General features: G+C 45.2%; 1 long non-coding RNA gene across 2 annotated transcripts; it reads left to right on the top strand.

Moving 5' to 3' along the window:
• The first annotated feature begins 6,703 nt into the window (after positions 1–6,703).
• Positions 6,704–17,596, top strand: LOC110309842. 2 transcript variants are annotated; one of them, XR_002379751.2, is made up of 5 exons: positions 6,704–6,894; positions 6,984–7,203; positions 12,241–12,390; positions 16,153–16,410; positions 17,224–17,596. It is a non-coding gene; the product is annotated as an uncharacterized LOC110309842 (long non-coding RNA). The 2 variants fall into 2 exon arrangements; XR_002379752.2 differs by having other exon boundaries at positions 17,413–17,596.
• The last annotated feature ends 4,578 nt before the right edge of the window (positions 17,597–22,174 follow it).

A 22,174-nucleotide genomic window follows, 5' to 3' on the forward strand; every position in this document is an offset into this window, starting at 1 on the left:
TCTATCACTGGTCACAACTATTGACTAAAATGTGTGCTTTATTCTGATGTCACTGGCTCTTAGTTGGTGTTCACATTTCAGGAGTCTATCTAAGCACCTTGTCCCCATCCTCTGGGCCAACTCCCATCTCTCCTTGCTTTTCACAGACTTTAGAGCTCTGAGGAAGAGTGACTAGTGGTTTCCTAGGAACTCCTTTTAAGCTTGCCTGATAATTTACTCACAAGGAGACTAGGGTTAAGTGTTCTTGGAAGGACAATCACAGAAGGCATAACTCCTCTCTCATTACTCCATGTCAGGGGTTGTGCTCTGTCAGTGTTGGTCACTTGCCTGAGGCAGGGTTAAATGACTTTCTCCAACTTTCTCACATTCTGGGTTTTGGAAGCAAGTCACTGGGTCTATCACACGCTTAAGGGCCAATTGGATGATGCATTTCTTTGTGGAGAGAGTGGGTACATGAATGGTCTGCAATTCTTTAGGAAGGTACACACATCTCGGCTCTTTCATTTATTTATATTAATGAAAATTAACCCAGCAGGTTTGCTGTCAGCCAGGATCTTCTTTGAGGCCATTTTTGTAGCTGTCACTAGTTCTAAAAGTGGTCCTTCTGGTCTACCAATGACATGGTGGTGTACACTTCTATGGGGGTGCTGCTCTTTGGTTGTAGTGTGTAGTTAAGGGACTTAGAAGTTCCCTGTAACTGAGGAAAGTCTGCTCACATAAGCCAAGTGGGATGACAGTGACAAGGAGTCCCGAGTGTTGAGGGTGAGGGTCGGGGAGGGTGGTGACCACATTGCTCCCTTTCTACTGAACCAGTCACTTCTTGGTTAATCCAAGATTGGTCCCAATCAGAGTAACTATTGTTCCAGAGAACTCCTGTTCTCTGGAAGACAGTGTTAGTTTCCCCAGTGCCATGGGCTTTCATGAGCTACCCTGTGGTGTTTGGGTCTGGAATGTCCACTAAAGGTCCCTATATTGAAGTCTTGGGCTCTAGGCTATGACACTACTGGGACATATTAGAATCTTTAGGAAGTAAGCTAAATGGGAGGAAGTTAGATCACTGGGGTGTGCCCTTGAGGGGAGAATTGAGACTCTACCCCTCTTCTTTCTTTTACTTCCTGGTTGCAGTAAGGTAAGCAGCTTTCTCTAGCATTGATTGACCATCAGGATGCGATGGGCTGCCTTGGGCCCCAACAAACAGGCTTATTGACTGTAGATTGAAATCTCTGAAACTGGGGGCTGAACGAAGCTTTCCTCCTACTGCATCGATTATCTCTGGCATTTGTCACAGCAAAGGATAGGAAGCTGGCTGGTGCACATCTTTCCCCTCAAAGACACTGTGCTGTAGAAGAGCAGGCAGAGGGGACACCTCGGAGAGGCCTCAGGCATTTTACATGAAGAGCCTGAGCACATACTGCAGGTGAGGCTGAGGTGACTCCATCAGGCTGGATTAGCTGAATCCTGGTCCATTTTGCTCTTCGCCTGATCTCCCTTCATTGCTGGGGTCTCCTGAGTATAGGCGGTTTAGCTGTAGAGAAAGCAGAGGCATTCTGTGGGTGAGTGTGTGTGTGTGTGTGTGTGTGTGTGTGTGTGTAAGGGGTAAGTGTGGGGCCTGCTCCAGTGTGCTGCATTTCCAAATGAACCTTTTGTATCCAGGGTCACACCCCTAAACCATCCCTCAGGTTCTCATGAACCCAACACATGTTCACGCATCAGCTAGCAGAGCTGGGCGTCTGTGCTTCCAAGGGAAGTGTGGTCTTCTATCATCACCCCATGCAGGGGACTCTATGGGTTTCAGAATAGCCACCAGGCTGAATGATGGATGGGGCCTGGAGCTACAGACCCATTTTATGCAGCCTGGGACTTTCCTAATGAGCTCTATGGTATATTTATGACCCTCATGTTTCACTTTCAACCAGAAGCTTAAAATACTCCATAAATATTATTTTATATGCAGACGTGAAGAAATGCTGTCCAGGAAATAGTCTATCAGTCACACTGTTCTCAGAAGGCTAGAGCTGTGTGTGAACACCCAGCACATGCATTCAGGAGAGCCAGGATTTTCTACTGAGAGATGCTGCAAGTAGAACCTGCCTCCCATGCTGCCTCGCCAGGCTCGAACACTACAGGATGTGTCTGAGGGAGAACTGAACACCATGTGAAACTTTATGTGTGTCCAATTCTCCCGACCACTCTGGGGCACACAGTGACTCAATACATAGTGCCAACTATGCAAGAAAATCAGAAAACTTTCCCCCCAAAGAGGGACGGTGGGAATGGTTACATTATACACCTAGGCAAAGCTTTCTGGTATGTGCACAGTCCCTCCCCTTTGCCCTCATAGCCCGGAGATGGGCTAGCCTGTGCCTGCAGTCCAAAAGGAGAGTTTGGGAAATCATGGTTCTCCCCAAGGTTCTCTGGTCAACACATGGGAACCAGGCATTCTGTTGTTTCTTAAAATAACTGGAGAGATGGACAGAGCAGAAACCCAAAGACTAACTTGGGTGGCCCCTTAGAATGTGTATTTACTACTGATTATGAAGACCAGTACAGGTGAGAGTCTGCCTCCACTTCTAGATAAAATGTATGCTGGGTGGGGTGGGGGATGGAGGAGGGCACAGGGTGCCCAAGAGCCATAGCAGAAAACTGGGTTTTGAGACAGCCAGTGCTAGACTATGTAGTCCAAGAAGCTTGAAACTTCAGAGCCTCTACTTCTGCCTCCTGAGTCACACCACTCCCAGACTTCAGGGAACCTCTTAGTGGAAGTCACCCTGATAGCAGAGGGTTATTTTCCTAGGGGAGTTCTGACTTGCCTGAGTGGGCTGTGGGATGGAGTAGAGGAAGGCTGGCAGAAGCTGGGGCTCAGTAAGTTAGGAAGGGCACTTGGAGGAATAGATGACTTGAACTCAGCAGATGAATAGAATACAGCCAGAGTTGGAGTAAAAAGACAGTCGCAGGGATAGCTTTGCTTTGCTTTGCTTCCTTTTAGAATATTCTGTGCATGTTAAGGGTATTTGGTATGAATAAAAAAATGTCCCGGTCTCCGGTCTCCTGTCTCTGCAGTCTCCCGCCCAAGGTGAAAAGAACAACTCGGTTCACGCAGCAACTTTACTTTGGGCTTTTTCTTTTACAGCTCTCTTCCCCAGCAGCTTCCTCTTAGGGCAAGGGCTAAACTACTCCTATTTCAACAGCTTCTCTTACTCTACATCTACTCACGGCAAGGGCTAAAACTACTCTCTTCACTACTCACGAAGACTCACCTCCTTCTAGCTCCACCCCACCTCATCCAATCAGAATTCACACATGCTCCAGGAACAAGCTCAGGTCGTTCGTAGATAAGCTGACAGGTCCTGATCATGAAGAACTGTCCAGCCTGGCAGGCAGCCCACGCATGCAGCCTCACTGCACGATGCTCAGACAAGGCAGTAAACAAGTGGGTTTCACGGGGCCTGCGGCTGCACCCACTTCCCACAGATAAATGGGCCTTAAAATACAAGAGGAAGCAGTTTTCACATACAAAACACCTTTTCCCACATGCATAGAAGGTTCTAGAAGGATTTGAAACAAGCAGTCTGTGAGTTCAGGGGAAGTCAGCCAGAGTGTTGAGAATTTTGTTAGTGTAAAAATTCATAAAGTCTTTTTTTTAAAAAAAAGGTTTCATCTTTTTTGTTTTATTTGACTTTAATTCACATAATTAGGCCGAATTATTTTAAGATCTTTGAATTGCAAGACAAGGCTTTGTTTCTTGTCAGTAGTTGTTTTGTTTGATTGTTTGTTTTGTTTTATCTTAGGCCTGTGTTACATCTGGGCAGTGCAGACATGGACAGTAACCATGAGCAGAGACTGATCAAGCGGGATCAGGCTGATGCATTAAGAAGGGAAGTCGTTTCTGGCTCACATGGAGCACATCTCTGCTGTGCAAGCATGTGTGAACACACCATCAGCTTGTCTTCTGCAGGCTGCAGGCTCCTTTTGACTCACTCATGTGACAAGCTTGCCGGGTAGTCTATGACCTGGGGCTTGGATCAGCCAGGACATTAGCTATGGTGGCTCCTTCTGAGCCATTCTGAATGTTCAGCTCAGGGTCTCATGAGGAAAGCTGGGATCTGACATCGAAGTCTATTTCCTCTATCTGGAAGAAGCTGAAATCCTGGCTCCTCAAAGTCCCTCAGCTGGATGGCCCATTTGGGGAACTGCTGAAAAGATGCTGTCATACCTGACCTTGCTTATTTTTTAAAGATGAGTACACTGTAGTCACTGTCTGAAGAATGGGTACTAAACTGCTTTTGCAGCCTTGGGCCTCCAGGGCAGGCAGAGCTAGGCCTTTGCTTGGTTTCCACATGACAGGAACACCCAGGTCCCAGCGGGACTGTACTCCAGGGTTCCTGACAGGGGTCAGTCACCTCATCCCTGAGGACAAGCTCCTGTCTTGGAGAGAATAAAATAGTATTGAGGGGTGTCATTGTCACCTGCTCTGCACTGTATTGTTCCCGTGCTTCCTTTCTGCCTCCAGTGGGAGGTGGACTGGCGCTGGCGTCTTAGTCAATGCTCTATTGCTATGAAGAGACACCATGACCACAGCAACTCTTTTAAAGGCAAACACTTAATTGGGCTGCTTGTGGACGTTGTACATCGTGGTGCGCACTAGGCTCCGCACCACGATGTACAACGTCCACAAGCAGATTGCTATGAAGAGACACTATGACCATAGCAATTCTTATAAAGAAAAGCTCTTAACTGGGACTGGCTACAGTTTTGGAGGTTTAGCATCATCATGGTGGGAGAATGGTGGTAGGCAGGCAGATTGGTGCTGGAGAAGCAGTTGAGAGTTCTACATCTGGATCTTTTAGGCAGCATGAAGAGAGCCACTAGACCTGGCTTAACCATTTGAAACCCCAAAGCCTATCCTTCAACAAGTGACATACTTCCTTCAACAAAGTCACATCTACTCCCACAAGGCCACACTTCCTAATCCCTCTCAAGCAGTGCCACTCCCTAATAATCAAACATTCAAGTCTACGAACCCACAGGATCCATTCTTATTCAGATACCACAACTGGGCTTCCCTATTTCCTTCTTCTTCAAGTCACAGAGCATCTTCTCAATGTCTTTGTCTCCACTCACGTGTCCTTGTGTTCCCCGACTCTTTCCTGAGGAAACCTGAAAGGCTGGAATGTCCATCCATGTCTGGAACCATTCCAGTGTGTATTACTTGTATGCAGTAAGTAGTGAGCCCATGAATGAATTTATTTTTGTCTCCAGACACACACCTACACACACACACACACACACACACACCCACACACACACACACACACACACACATGGTCTACAAATCCTCAACCCCAGCAATCACAGCATTTGGGAGTTCAGAACTGGAAAATACATCATTGTTCAAAGCACATTATTGTTGGTCCAGACTCAAAACTAGAGGTGAAAGAACAGTACATACCCAGACATGATCTTAGATAACTTATCAGTGCCCCAAATGAGAAGACACGTGCTCATCTGATTGCCTTAGGGAGAGGGTCTTAGTGAAGACTGCACTTGACTGTCAGGGACCCTAAGAGAGTAAACCAGAAGGCTGTTTCTCCTGCTGACTGCCAATCAGCTCCTAGAGCAACCTGTATGACCCCCTCAGCATGAGTCAACCTGAGTGAGTGGGTGGCAACAGAAGTGGGCTGCAACCTGCAGCTTGTTGGCCCCCACAGTGGCAATACATGCAGGATTGGACCGTGGCAGGAGCGGGTTGCTCTCTCTCTCTCTCTCTCTCTCTCTCTCTCTCTCTCTCTCTCTGTGTGTGTGTGTGTGTGTATGTGTATGTGTGTTGGGGGCCAGGAGCTGTCACAGAAGAATTGGGCTGCAGCCTGCAGCCTGTGTAGCTCTGCAGCAGATGTAGCCCATACTTCCCTATCCAGCTGTGGCATCCTTAGCACTCCCTATGCATCCCTAAGCACCAGCCAAAGCCCTGGGATGAGGACTTGGCTCTGAGAGAGTACCTGATTTCCCCAAGGCTCCTTGTTGCAAGGTTTTCTCCATGCATCTGCTCCCTTGCTCTGGTCTCCATTACCCCCTAGTCCCTGAGGCCTCCTTTTCTTGCAGTTTGCTCCCATTGTTTTCCAACTCTGCGTTTGCCTTCAAACTTCCCATGAGAAGAATACGTTTTTTGGCTGGTCCACCAGGTAAAATTAAGCTAACTTGCAAGCCCTGTTCCTAGTCATTAAAACAAATTTAAACCAGCAACTGCTGCAACTCCCGTGTCAGCTAAACACCAGACACCAGTAGGTGTACAAAATACAAAGCTAGGGCCAGCATCCCACCTCCCTGGCTCCCCAGCCTCCCATTTTCTACTCTCTACTTCTGTCTGGTATTCTCCCATCCTCCCCCACTCTTCCAGCCTCCTGCATCCCTGCTCTTCCTCCACACCCCCACTTCTCCCATGACCATCTTGATGAGGCTGCATGCTGACCTTACCTGGTCTGGGTAGCAGCTACATCAACCGTGTGTTCTCAAGTGGTGCCCAAGTAGAGCTTACATTAGATCCTCATCTCCCATCTTAGCTCTTCTTTCACCTCTTCTCTTGGGCGCAGCCCCTCAACATCCTTTATGTCCATTATTACATCATAGCTGGCCTAGTTTCTCTGTTCATTCACCTCATCCAGGTTTCCAACTGTGGAGGTCCAGGCAGAAATGAAGCCAAGCTAACAGCACTGCCCAGTGGAGGGACTAGGGTGCTTGGTCTCCAGGAAAGATGGTGCCTCTCCTGTAACACTAGCACCTTATATCCTAAGCACTCATGTTCTGGCTTTTTGTCTTGGTATGGTTCCCACAGACTCCTGTGTTTATTTGGCTCCCAGATGGTAGCACAGTTTTAGAAGATTGCAGAACCTTTAAGAGGTGAGTCCTTGTTGAAGGAAGTGTTCACTGGAGACAGGTCTTGAGGTTCAATCACTCAGCCCCTCTTCCTGTCCACTGTTTGTTTTCAGACTGCAGACTGGAAGTAATTACCCACTCTTCATTCCTGCTACTGTTGGGTTCTGAGCAGAAGCTGAGAAAACTCACTTCAGATCTGGAAGCTTAGAAAATGAAAGCTATATTTTCTGAGTGCTTAGAGAGGCAGCCAGTTCTGGATCTGAACCGCATCCCTAAAGAGAGATTGCACAACATTTTTAAAGGATGGGAACGCAAAGTGAGCAGGAAGCTGGGGTGAGCTTCAATGTTATCCATTTGTACTTTGATATTATGGGTTAAACAAGGGGTATCTGTTGGAGACTGGGCTGTGTCCAGGGTTTCAAGGTCCTTAATTCATTCTCCTAGACATTAGGTTCAGAGCTCAGAGTGATATAGAGACAAAAGAGTGGGATTGGCTATATGTAGTTAATTAGGGCAGAGCAGGTAATTGATTATATATACACCTTGGTTTAGATAACACCAATTTCTGTACTCTTTACTGGCTGAAAGACAATTAAAACATTTGGAGAAGTGGGATAGGGATTCATTCCTAGGCCTGGGAACATGAACTGTTTGACCCTGCCAGCAAAATGGAAACAGTGTCCTTGAGATGGCTGGACTCAGACAACTGTCTCCTTACAAGTTGTCCCTGAGATGTCTGGACTCAGATAACTCTTTACAACAGAAGCTATTTAGGTAAATCCCCAGCTCCCCAGAGCCCGAGACTTTGAATTTAGTTTCTCCCTATGATTAAATGGAGTCTGGATAGAAACTTAGAATAGGTTTCTTTTGCTTGTTTCCAACACTATAGTGCCTTTTCCAGGGTGATGGACTGAATCCTCTCAAACTACAAGAACATCCTTCCTAAGAAAAGCAACTAACATAGCCTGACCAATGGCCACCAATTTTATTGTTGTTGTTTAAAGATGTTTAAATGGTCCCATCTGGTGTGTGCCAGTGAGCCTCCAATTGGGTCCCTTGGAGTTTAAAAACTCTTTTCTATGATTTTCTTGCTGGCATGCTCAAGATATCTTGGGCTCTCCTTGTAGATCTCCTTCCACAGATCTTTCATGAGCAGTTTCTCCCAGGAGCCCCAATTCTTCCTAGTGGGAAATTATATTTAAAATCTAGCTCTATATGGAGACACAGTTCCCTATCAATGAATGTGTAGCTTTGAACTTACATAAAAATGGATAGGTTTAATTACAAAAAGCCAGACACTGGAGGAAGGACTTCTAGCAGATGAGAGCCAAGGGACCTTTCCTAATTCACATCTAGCTCTGGGCAAGTGAACTAAATGTGTAGCCTGAGGGTTTTTGTTTGTAATGAGAAAAGCAGTGTGTATCTGGATGGGCTATTGATGGAAATGAAGTGAGAGAGCTCACATATTAAAATGTCATACTAATACATGCTTACACAATGGGGTTGAAGAGCTAGGTGCTGTCTTCTCTGAAACCCAGAGGACACTTGTCCTGTAGGACACCATGAAGGTACAGAGTATGATAAACTCTCCAAGGACAATGGGTTAAAAAAAAAAAAAAAAAAAGAACAGCTGATCGTGGGCCACAAAATTCTGCAGCTGACCAAGTACCAGTGGGAGCACATGCTAGAGATGGCCACGCACCTCTGTGGACAAACCATGTCCGCAGTGGTGCTTCCACCCTGAAGGATGGATGGTCCTAGTGAGACAGCCCGTCAGCCATTTTGATGTGTGGGCTGTCATTGATGGTGATTGCACACAAACCCAGCCCAGGAGCCCCTGCTCTCCCCAGGACACTTGGATTGACAGACAACCTTCTAGAATAATGGACATGTTATTACACTGAGTAGAGAAGGAAAAGGAGGAAGCACCCCATGTCTGGTCTCCCCTTGAGATTGTGGTTTTGCTTGCTTCATCCCATGAAGCCAAAGCCAGGTCTCTGCCTTCTGCTGAGGGAGCCTACCAGTCTTTCAGAGGACGTATGGGGGCCAGGAATACTTACTTCCATGTGACGACATACATTTTGAAAAAGAAGGCTGTGAGGGACAAATGTTTTTGGTTGTGGTTCCCTAAGCTTTGGGGTTCTTTGTTACTAAGTAACATTAGCTCACTGCTACATACTGAGGTTTTACAGCAGTGAGTAAGTAAAAACTATCATTGTTAACATAAATAAAGAACACAGAACAGTCTTCAAAGACAAGGAATTTGGGGGGAAAGCGAATATTGAAGTGTTTGTTGGGCTTGGTGGTGCACACTTTTAGTCCCTGTACTCAGGAGACAGAGGCAGGCAGCTCTCTGTGAGTTTAAGGCCAGCCTGGTCTAAAGAGTGAGTTCTACAATAGCCAGGGCTCCATAGTTGATATGCTGTCTCAAACAAACAACAACAAAACCCCAAAGAATACTTATTTGTCCTATAGCCAGCGCTAAGATGATGCCCACCAAAATGGCAGCACTGGTGGCAGTATCCCAAACCGAAGGCTCATGACTGGGTAAACAGAAGCTTAAAGGTGGTGGTTTTCTGTCTTTATCAGAATAGCAGATCTCATGAGGTGCTTTCTGTTCACCAGGAACCTCCCTTAATCCACCCCAACGTTCAATTACCCTGAGGAAGAATATCTATCAGATCTAAGATCCAACACACACACACACACACACACACACACACACACACACACACACAGTGCTGACTGTCATATAAGATCCATTTGATTTTCTGTCATCTTGCTTCTCTTTATCCCCACCTCCAACCCATGCTCTTGGCAGTTTGATCCGAAATAAATCTTTCTACCGTGGAGTGGTCTAGTTCAGTGGTTTCACTGAGCCCTTGCTTACAGCCAGGAAATGAAAACAACCTAAATGTCCTTCAATAGATTAGCAGATAATGAAAATGTGGTACAATAGAATGGTGTCCAGCTGTAGAGGAAAATGAAACCATGAATTGTGCAGGTAAATGGATGGGGCCTGGAAAAGATTATATTGAGTGAGGTCATCCAGACCCAGAAAGACGAATGTCACATTTTCGTTCTCATCTGCAGTTCCTAGCTCCAAAACATGTGAGCGTACAGCATAGAGTAACCACAGAAACCAAGAAGTATAAAGGGGCCATAGGTGGGGGTGGGGAAGGGAGTGGAGACCTGTGGAAAATGGAGTAATAAGGAGAGAGCTCCAATGGGGGAGAAAAGAGAGAGAAATGCAAATGGAAAAACGAGGAAAGAGAGACAAATGACACTGAGGTTGTTTGATAAATCCTCAAGGAGTCATAGTATTTTACATTCATATAAAAGCAAGTTGGGCTACTTGGGCTGACAGTGCTCCCCACAGGAATCATAGAGTAGCAGGAACCCCAGTATCAGGCACAATAACTCTTTCAAATGGTTGGTCAGGGTAGTCACAGTGACTCCCAAGACTATATATATATATATATATATATATATATATATATTCCTTGGTTGACTCTCAGGGATTCAGCCCCTATTGCTGAAGACAACACACACTCAGGACACAGGCTCCAGAAGATAATGAGCAAGCTGCCAAAGTCTGGAAGAATTAAACAGTCCTACCCAGCTGCAACAACTGTGAGCCACGACAATTCCCAGCATGGTACAATATACACAAAGGAGGAGTGAGTGGCAGCCACTCACATGTCGGTGGCACCCACAGATGTCTAGTTAGATGCATGGTTCATTCAACAGGAGGGAAACCATTTCCTAGTACTGTAAACCTAGCAAGATTCCCAGGGCTACTGAGGCCATGAACCTTAGAAAAGAATCTGTTACCACTGCTTTGGTAGACCAACCTAATTCCTTACTACATTGAAAGTCTTGTCCTTATTCCAATTCCAAGTGTAGTTACCAGTCCTTATCAAAGAATCCTTTCTTTATAGCAGATATAGAGCATCACAGAAACCATAAATGGACACAGTATAGAGATCAACAGATGGTGGAAAGCCCAGGCCCAACAGAGATATCTATATCACAGCTCCTGTGCCTATGGCTCAGGGAACAGGGAGGAAGGAGGGAGGCAGGAAGACTATAAGAACTAGAGGACCAGGGAATCTTCTGTGAAGCAGTGACTCCTAGAATTTGCTGCATAAACAAAACAATATCAATGTGTAACAGGCCCCCAAACCTTAGCATAACTGATACCATGATGAATATATACCATCCAGGCCTTGGAACCCAGCATACAAACAGCACCACCAGCCAAAACAAGAACCATGCCCAAACCATCAAAGTTAGCTCTGCTTCTGGATTACTGTTCTTGCTAACTGAGGTATGTCAAAGGAAGTCTGGATGGAACTCACACAGGGCAGGAAACAGGAGCTGATGCAGAAGCCATGGAGGGATATTCTTTACTGGCTTGCTCAGCTTGTTTACTTACAGAACCCAAGACTACCAGCCCAGGGATGGCACCACCCACAATGGGCAGGACCCTCCCACCCTTGATCACTAAATGAGGAAATGCCTTACAGCTGGATCTCATGGAGGCATTTCCTCAAGGGAGGCTCCTTTCTCTGTGATAACTCCAGCTTGTGTCAAGTTGACACACAAAACTGGCCAGGACACCTAGGATCCCTAACACCCAGAGCAGTTGCTTGCCCACTAATAAATACTCTCTATTGGTTTAAATCTTTGTCCAAGTGATCTTCTCTGGTGGATCCCTCACAATAGATGAGTGTGTTAATATGGAAGGGTGCAATTTTTGTGGAGTCCCACCTACAGTCAACTGATGACTACTGAGAGGCGAGGAATTAATCTTTCCCAGGAATGAGCCCCCTTACTGGTTGTCCAAGGCAACTAAAACCATATAACACAGCAGAAGTGGACTCAACAAGATATATATATATTTGTTTATGAGCAAATATATGTCTATGTAAATACATGTATTTGTAAAGACATATATTTGCTCATAAACACGCATATACATACATACATACAAACATACATACATACATACAAACATACATATATACATACATATGAAGAAAAGGAGACTACCAACTTGAGAGTGGGAGGAGTCCATGGGAAGGGTTTGAGGGAGGGTAGCTGGGGGGAGGAAAAGGAGGAAGAAAGTAATGTAATTCTATTTCAACTAAAAACAAATTTTAAACAGGAATATTTGTTCCATGGTAAAGTAAATGTTATCATCCCCCCCCCCCGTACACCCGTGTGCGCGCGCGCGCGCGCGCACACACACACACATGCACACACACACACACACACCCATGATTAGGAACACAAAGGAAGACAAGAGTTTTAAAGGTAAATGCAAGAGTGGATACGTTCTTCTGAAGCAATTGTTTTTGACTACAGAGACTTCTGATTGGGTCGGAAGCCCTTGTGGGCAGATGCCCTTGAGAAAGCACTTCTCCTGTAAGGCTCTGTACAAGGCTGTGATTCCAGTCAGTCCTTATCAGACACATGGGAAAAGGTGGAACCCCTTCGGAGACCTCCCAGATTTATGTATGTATGTATGTATGTATGTATGTATGTATGCATGTTAGTGTTGGACACAAGTGACTTCATTTTTACTTATTTATTTTGAGAATATTTTTTCATACAATATATTCTAATCAGTTCCCCTCCCCCAACTTCTCCCCAGTACCCCCTACCTCCCCACCTCCTCCCCCCAACTCCAAGCTTGAGACAAAAAGTTGACACAAAGGCCATTGAGCTTTTGTGTCTGCCATCTACAGCCACCATGGAGCCTGCCCTTGAGTGTGACTTATGCACCCATGGAGACTCCACTGGAGATGCTACACTTCCTTTTGGGAGCAGATGTGACTTCATTTTTATTCTAACAAATTTCACAGTATTTTTATAAAACAGCAACAAACAGCATGGGTGGCAAGCAAACCTTGGTTTTTCTCCTCACTGAGTCTTCTCACATGTATCCAAATAACATCATCCCTCCCTTTCTCCCTTCCCTCCTTTCTTCCTCCTTCTCCTCACCCTCTCTTTCCTTCCTGTTCCTTTCCTAGCTTTTGACTGCTCTTATTCTCCTCTGGGCAGGTCCTCTGAGCACTGCAGGGGACAGGGGAGGAGGAAGGAGCCTGGGATGGGAGCACTGGGATGCTGAAGTTCCTCTCTTCAAATCTCTGCTTCTCCTCCCAAATGAGGCATCCTCACCTCTTCCACCTTACTTTACAGTGTTGCTGCTTCCCACAGGATGGTTTTCCCTCCTGCTTTTGTAAGGCTGGTTACAACAGGGAGGATACTTTGGAGCCATGTTCCCCGGTGGAGTACTGGAGCCACTGGCCCAACTCTATAACTGGGCAGGCACTCATCAGAGGTCTACAACCAGAGCCTTGGGCTAGTCTTGATTCTCTAAGAGGGTGCACATTTTTATGCACATGATTTTATCTTTTTTTTTTTTTTTTTTTTTTTTGGTGGTTTTTCGAGACAGGGTTTCTCTGTGTAGCCCTGGCTGTCCTGGAACTCACTTTGTAGACCAGGCTGGCCTCGAACTCAGAAATCTGCCTGCCTCTGCCTCCCGAGTGCTGGGATTAAAGGCGTGCGCCACCACGCCCGGCACATGATTTTATCTTAAGAGACTGGGTCTCATAGCTGGGTGGTGCAAGGTGGTGGCATGCCTTTAATACCGGCACAATAGAGGCAGAGGCAGGTGAGGTCAAGGTCAGTCTGGTCTGCACAATGAATTCCAGGACAGCCAGAGCTACACAGCAATATATATCTTGAAAAAAGAAAACCCAAACCCAAACCAAGAGGAGAGAGAGAGAGAGAGAGAGAGAGAGAGAGAGAGAGAGAGAGAGAGAGAGAGAAGAGAGACTGGTCGACTGGTCTACTTAGTGAATTCCAGGACAGCCAGAGCTATATAGCAATATATGTCTTGGAAAAAACAAACAAACAAACAAACACAGAGAAAGAGAGAGGAGAGAGGAGAGAGAGAGGAGACAGAGAAGGGGTTGGGGGGAGTTGAGACTGGCCATGTGATTGTGGGATCCTGCAAGCTCAGAATGAGTAGGGCAAACAGGCTGTAAGTCCTGGCCAGGGTAGAGACCAAGCTGAAGGTTGAAGGCCAACTGTGGTGAAAGAATCCTTCCATCAGGCTATTGTTCTTCCTGAAGGCCTGTCTCATCATCATGAGGTTTCAGATGTTGGTTTCACTCACATCCTGGCAATGATGTGTATATATGTGTGTGCAGATGTGTTGAGCAAACTCAGGTGTCATATGTCAGAAGCAACCCAGCTTGTTTTATGAGACAGGATCTTTGATGTAATGCTTTTAGGCCACAGTGGACTTTAGATAGTAGACAGCACAGAAGGCAAGGCATAGGAGGGGCATTCAGGACATGGTGAAGAAAGATGGCTTCTCCCATCATTCATACCTTCTGAGAAGGCAACTTAGAGGTGTAGAGATGCAGAGGCAAGGTTCTAAGGAAGGCCAGACTTGGAGCCTCCTTGCTGAGAAATAAGCTTATTTGATGTACGATCACATACCACTAATGGCACAGCTAGCCCTGAGGGTTTGTTGAACTCTAAGACCCTGAGGGACCAGATGGCTCATGGGAAGGACCTGAGGGCTTGATTCTGCCAATCACATTAGGGGGACTGTGATCTGGGGTGGGGTTGGAGACTGTGATCTGGGGCAAGGAAGGGTTCTATAATCTGGTACAGAGTTGAGGACTGTAATCTGGCAACCCTGGCTTGGTTAGCTTGATACATAATGGCAGCCATGGTGAGGCATTTACCAGAACAAGGAGGCAGCTCTCAGATTAACAGCAGTGAAGGCTGTCTGTCCTCCTGCTAGCTAGAACACTGGGAGCCAACCCTAGGCCAGAGTCTCTCTGAACTGAAGACTTTCTGAGCAGGAGACAAATCTTGGCTTACAATGGCAGTGCTGTCAGTAACTCAAATGAGCTAGCAGAGACAGCCTCCTAGACTGAGGACCCTGAGGGGTTCACTATGACCAAGATGCTCCTGTGTTGGGTCAGCAAAGACCTGTTCAGTGACATCATTTAAGGGATCCTCAATGACCCCACCAACCTGAGCACAGTGCACCAAAACCAGGGCAAGGAAGAAGTAAATGGTGTTGGAGAGGGGACTGTAGTTAGGTCATGCTCTTTCCGCTGGCTGTCCTGGAACTACCTCTGTAAACCAGGCTGACCCTGAACTCACAGAGATCCACCTGCCTCTGCGACCCCTGCCCACTGAGTGCTGGGATTAAGGGTGTGAACCACCGCACCTGGCTTTTCTGAGCACAGTTTTAATAGACTGATTTTTATGGTAGCTTTAGGTTCAAAGCAGAATTCTGCTGAAGTCACAGAGTTAGATCTCCCCCATGCACAGTTATCTCCATTGTCCACACTATTTGTATTTGTTATGGTGGTTAATGTGCACTGATCACCCAGAATTCAGAGATTATGGAAGGCCCACTTTTGGGTTTTATTTTTTAAGATTTATTTTTATTTTATGTGTATGAGTGTTTTGTTTGCATGTACGTATGTGTATCATATGCATGCATGTTGCCTGAGATGGGGGGGGGGAGAGATGATGTGGAATCCCGTGGAATTGGAGTTACAGATGGTTGTAAGCCATCATGTGGATGCTGGGAACCAAACCTGGGTCCTCTGTAAGAGGTTTGAGAGACATCTCAGTCATCTCTCATTATTATTTCATTCTTTTAATCTTTTTCCCAACAGTTTTTAGTCATTCAAACAGAGATCATGTGTGTGTATGTGTGTGTGTATGATCATATATGTATATGTATATATGTGTGTGTGTATGTATATGTGTGTATATATATATATATATATATATATGAAAGAGTTAGGTTTTTACTTTAGAGAAATATATATGTATGTGTATGTACATATATGGCATTGTGCTTTTTAATATCAAGTTCCACTTTTTGCTATGGGTACCTGGGCTATAGCTGACTTTTACATCTTACTCTTTCATCTTGTGATTCACTATAATCACTTAGTGGTTCTAGAAGTTTCTGGTCAGCTTTCTCACATTTTCTCCATTGAGGACCCTCACCTGATCTCTGACTTTGCTGTGCGAGTTTTCAGTCTCCCACAGTCATCACACATTAAATTTGTTATCTGTAGGTACTTTGTAGTTCTTTTTAAAAATCAAGTTAAAATAGTCATCCTGTATTTCTGGTTTGCTAAAACTTTTATCATGAAGTAAAATTTTAATTACTGAATGAAGGCTATACCTGGGCTCAAGCCTGTCTGTCTCTGCATGTTTGTCCACAAGGTGAATAACTTGGCTCTGTCATATCCCTCGGTCCTAATCTGTCTTGTCATGGTGAAGAAAGAGTGGAGCCCATAAATGTTGGACAAGGAGACAAAAGGAACCTTTTCCTGGATGTTTCATCATAGCTGAGAAAAATGATCAGGACCATTGCAAGCTAGAAAGCCATCAACCCGTGAACACAAGGATGTGTTCTGTAGTCATGGATTCAACCAACCACAGACCAAAAATCTTCCCAAAAAGTCTATCTTCACTGGGCAGGTACTGTCTTTCTCTCCTTCATTATTTAATAAACAATATAGTATAAAATCCATTTTAATAGTACTTCTGTTAAGTAGTTTGTCATCTAGTACTGCCTTAACAACTATTAGAAAATATATGTATGTATATATATATATTTGCAAATGCTACACAGTTTTCTTTACAACACAGGAACATCCACAGTATTTGGTATCCAGAGAAGATTCTACAACTAATTCCCCACCAGACACTGAAGCACAATTATATTTGTTGACTGCATGGGTGTTGGTACCTCTGTCAATTAGTGTAACTTGCATATGATATATACATATATTTTCACATATACATTATGTATTATAATGCATACAGTTGTAAAATAAAGGTGGGGAATCCTGCTTCAAATAAACTATGTGAATTCATATAATTGTACATTTAACAAGTAATTATTGAGGGGCTACAGTGTGCTTGCTGGACACTACAAGGCATAAAGGATAAAAATAGTTCTATCCTTCTTCTAGAAATTTTGGTCCAGTCATAAATGTAGACAACTAAGTAAGGAATAAAAATGAGACAGGATGCTTATTTATAGAGATTCCCTGTAAATGATTATATAATTCTTATATTAATTTAAGAAGATCAGCACTGACTGGCGATGTGGGCTCTCACATTGATGCCATATTCCTGCTGAGAGATTATGCAATTGTGAGATTCATGCTTGTTTTCAGAACTGATCCCGTTCTAACCTCAAATTTAAACAGGAGTAAAACAATGTTATTCAAGTGTCATGCTTAAACTGGGTTCATATAGCTCTTAAAGTAGTTGACTTCATTATAGGATGTAGGCCTCTGTGGTCTTCAGAAGATGTGGCTACATGGTAAACCAAGCCCAGCAGCAAGTTAACAACCAACACTGCTCCTGGCTCAGCCAGGGACTGACCACAGTTAAGGGCTCCCTGTTTGTTTGAACTTACACACTCTACATCTATGAAGATGCAATGGCGCTTCCCTTCTCTTCTTTACTGAGGTCTTCAGCCCTGCAGTGAACAGCTCTCCATCTGGGCAGTTGTGAAGAGGATACACAGCACAGAGCAGAGCATTGTTGCCCAGCTGATGTGCCTCCCTCTTACGGGAGCCCTGCCCAGTCCCTAGCAGAACATCTGTGGCTACAATAGTTTCATTTCACATTTGGACTCTGTCACAGGCGTCATCATGGGCATTGAATATGTTCCCAAAGGATTGTAAACAAGAGCTGTTTAATGAGACGTATTAAAATACTGATAAGAATCAAAGCTGTAGCCTTGTTTTGTTTTGTTTTTCTCATAGTTTTGGATTCTTTACACATCTTCATGAAAATCCTCTAGGTCTGTCAACCATATTGACTTCCACCTAAATGTGCAAGGGGTTCTCTGGGTAAGGGCTCTCGTGTCTGCATGGAAAAAAATGCCCTTCCTTCAGCATGTCTGCCATGGTGACCCTTGAACACACACTGTAGTTATGGGATGTAGAGAGAGAGAGATCGTCTGAGACTTTCAGGATGTTGCTATTCTGTTGGTTATCAGTGAGAGAATTAGGAGTGACTGAGATAGGGGAGCTGGAGCAAAGCCCAACTGAGCTATGGTCTATGACATTTGCTGTTGAGTCAGGAGTTATTGGGAAGAAGGCAGAGAAAAGTTCAGGAGAGAGGGAAAAGGGAAGTGTGCTCCCAGAAGTCTCTCCGGAACATAGCTCAGGTACAGGGTCTCCTTCCCTAACCATGGAACATTTCAGAGTCTTCTTTGGAGATGAGCTTGCCTGACCTGGTCTCTGTGCGTTTCCTTATAGCCAACGCTTTGATGCCCTTAGGGATGCCTAAACCTCAGATTCTAGTCTTGAACACACTGTTTAAATAGGTGACACATCCTGCCTTCATGTTTATTAGTGTGTATGTATATGCACGTGCACACTTGTGTGTGTGTGTGTGTGCGTGTGCATGTGCGTGCACGCGCACATGCTCAGAAAAGGCTTCTAGACATAGATGTATCTCTTCTTGCTATGAGGTTACATCCTGGTAAACCTAATATCAGGTTGAAAATATTTCATATGATAAACATGCTGGGCTGGAGAGATGGCTCAGTGGTTAAGAGCACTGACTGTTCTTCCAGAGGTCCTGAGTTCAATCCCCAGCAACCACATAAATACAATAAATAAGTAAATACACACACACACACACACACACACACACACACACACACACACACACACACACATTCAGTCAGACATTAATTGTCTTAGTCAGGGTTTCTATTCCTGCACAAACCTCATGGCCAAGAAGCAAGTTGGGGAGGAAAGGGTTTATTCAGCTTAAACTTTCCACATTGCTGTTGATCACCAAAGGATGTTAGGACTGGAACTCAAGCAGATCAAGAAGCAGGAGCTGATGCAGAGGCCATGGAGGGATGTTATTTACTGGCTTGCTTCCCCTGGCTTGCTCAGTCTGCCTTCTTATAGAGCCCAAGACTACCAGCCCAGAAATGGCACCACCCACAAGGGGACCTCCCCCCTTGATTACTAATTGAGAAAATGCCTTACAGCTGAATCTCGTGGAGGCATTTCCCCAACTGAAGCTCCTTTCTCTGTGATAACTTCAGCCTGTGTCAAATTGACACAAAACTAGCCGGTACATTAATGATAAACATGTCTTTAGTCAACTTGACCTCCAAACACTCTAGCTCCAGGCTGCAGCACATTGCAAGTGCTGTAGCTTCCTCTTGTCGTCAGGGAATGGCAGAAGTGTGGGCACTGCTGCTGCCTGGTGTCCCAAGAGAGATCTTGACCATATGGTGCTGGTCCCAGATAGGAGCCAGTTCCAAATTCCTTGGGGCTGTTGGTATAGTTCAGAGGTAGATCCCTTTTCTAGCATGCTGGAGACCCTGGGTTCCATACTCCAATGCTGTTAAACAGAAACTAAGCCCCAAATTATGTTTTCTACCCTGTATATTGTTTTATACTATCCTAAGTCAAAGACCTTAGGTAAGCATGCCTAAGTCAAACACTGTCTACATTGATTTTTCCCAAGCACTCAAGAGGGCCACTTACTTTTCTTTTAGTTGAGTGACCAGCCTATCTAGGTTTGCCAGGAACTTTCCCTGCTTTTTAAACAGCAAGTCCTATGCCTTGGGAAAGCCCTTATTCTTAGAAATCAGGGTCAATGGGCTACTTTATCCATCACAAAAATGCATAAAATATCCATGTTTTTATTGGGTTCTTTGTGCTCCTGATTGGTGAACCCCTGGATGGGGCAGCCAACCTCACACACACACACACACACAATGAGGGGTTGGAGAGCTTCCCCCTCCAGGGTGGAGATGGACTGTGCTGAGTTCTCAGTGGGACTCTGGAACAGAATCAGCACTGCTATGACTTGGCTGAGCTGAAGGCTGGTCCAAGGCTCTAGAGCTCTTCCTGCTGTGAGTGCCACTGAGCTCTGCTCACAAATACAAGGACCACGTGCCCAAGCTCAGGACCTCCCTTCCCCTTCCCAGCATCCCTGGTAAGGGCAGAGCCAGTGTGCCTCAGCTTCCTCACAGGTAACAGTTCTGGGAGGATTAGACTGTGAAAGATGCAAAGCCCTCGCATGATGCCTGACCTACATACTAAGCAATCCATCAACATTATCTACTGTATGTATCAAAATGTCACACTCCACCCCATTGATATGTGTAACTACTAGTAATTAAATGTTTAAATTTTAAAAAAAAACATTAGCTACTGTTGTTACTGTTATTCCCAACTGGGATCTTGGGAAATGCTTCTTGGATTTATAATATTGTTAAAATTTGAATCATTAGGAGGTAGACTCAAATCTCTGCGAAGAGGACACCAGATCATACTAAAAGAAGAAGCCGAATGCTTGGATTGACATTTTTAAGGCCTGGTAACAGAAGAAATAAATTCTGAAGGCAGAAATTATTTGGGTTTAGTTATTTGAAAAGAAAGTGGGAATATTTCCTAAAGAGAACTAGGCACAGAGGGAAGGGCAGAGCCATCCCTGTAGTGTCTAGATTTGACAGGCTTTTCTGATTACAGAGATGGCTGACTCTCCAGACAAGGATTTGGTATAGCTTGAAGGTTATCCAGCAAGTTTCCTGCATCCTGGTGTGTGAGGCTAGAGGAGGGAGACCAATGTGTGTGAACTCCACTGACTGGAGCCTGCTCCAGGGGACGTCTCTGCGTGGCAGTGTTTCTAATCCACAAGTGTCCATTAAAACAAGGACCCGACGGGACCTCATAGAATAAAGAATGATTCAGTGTGCATTGCTTTTGGTAGCTAGCCCGAGGCTGTAAAAATGGGAGCGTGGATGATTTAGTTTCAAGGCGGTACAGTTTTTGTATTTATTTCAAACTCTGAGTTAAGGAAAGACACTCATTTTCCCTTTGCCACATTTTCTTTTTTAAAGAAAAAAATTCACACAAATCTGTTGCCTGACTTGAACATGCTAATGAAAAGGGATACATGTACCATGGAGTTACAATTACCTATTCATTCCAGGATTAGACAGAGCTGGATCAAGAGCAGATTAAAGCAAACAGACTCCATTAGCTTCATTAGAGCGCTCCAAATTAGATTTTTCTCAGCTAAATTTTTCAGCTGAACAGGGCCAGCAGCTGTTGCCCAGACACAGGCCTCAAAGGAGAAGCTCCCCAAGCCACTGTGGCTGAGTCCTTGCCCCTCCCAGGTTGACCTCCACGAGAACTTTAGAAAGCCCCTGGGGGCTGTGTTCTGTGGTTCCCAGCTTCCATGAACCAATGCAGCCACTTCAAACATGATTTCCATGTGAGATCCCCCACTGGCCTTCTCTCTTATTGCTTGGACATGTGCTGAGCTCTGTGCAGGACCTGCTATATAATTTGCTAGGTCTAGTGCAAAACATAAATGCAAGGCTCCTTGTTTAGATGGTATTAAGCATTCCAAACCACAACAGCAGGCATATCAGTCCAGCTCTGACCCTGGGCCGCTTGTCTGCGGTGAAGCCAGCCTGGCTTTCAGTCTGAACCATAATTACAGTCTCCACTGTGGTCATTGTGGTGATGTCCACCTGTGCACAGGTGAGAGGGTTATTACCAGTAGAAAAGTGAGAACCTTTCTACTTACCTGGATGTACATAGCCAGTATGACATAGCTCACAAACATCACTGAAGGAGATGTACCTTTGCCAACCAGACTTCCAAAAGGCACACAGGCCTAGGATTGCAACATCACTGACTGCTTTTGAGATACTCAGTCATGAAAACATAAATATTATCCAAAGAGTCCTGGAAACCTCAAAGGAGAGAACTGTGCTACACTGGCAGCCAGAGATGCACATGAACCCTGTGCAGCAACAGAGATATGGGTGGAAGATTGTTCTCATCAACAGCAGATCCTGTTACTGGGCATTACCATATCCGGTGAAATAACAGAATACCCAGACAGGCAAGATATGGCCATCAGTAACATCCCTAAACCAGCTGTACCGTCAGGTCCCCAGCACATCTGAGGTCTACAGAGCTGTGACATCATCTGGACACCATCGCGGCTTCTCCTTCTTCCTCCAGCCCTCTGCTATAAGCTTCCTCCAAGCTGGGCCCTGTGCACCCTCTCCTTCTGGCCTTGCTGACTGGTTCTCTGGCAGTCTCTTGGGGAGGCCATGCTTCTCAGTTGCTTTGATGGTTGTCTCTAAGGAGAAAATTGAGGAAGACACTCCTATACACTTCCTGAGTTAGGAGTGTGTATGCCTCCAGGGCACATCTACTCTTGGGGATGGCAT

The sequence above is a fragment of the Mus caroli genome, chromosome 14, assembly GCF_900094665.2.
Source record: "Mus caroli chromosome 14, CAROLI_EIJ_v1.1, whole genome shotgun sequence".
Lineage (NCBI taxonomy): Eukaryota > Metazoa > Chordata > Mammalia > Rodentia > Muridae > Mus > Mus caroli.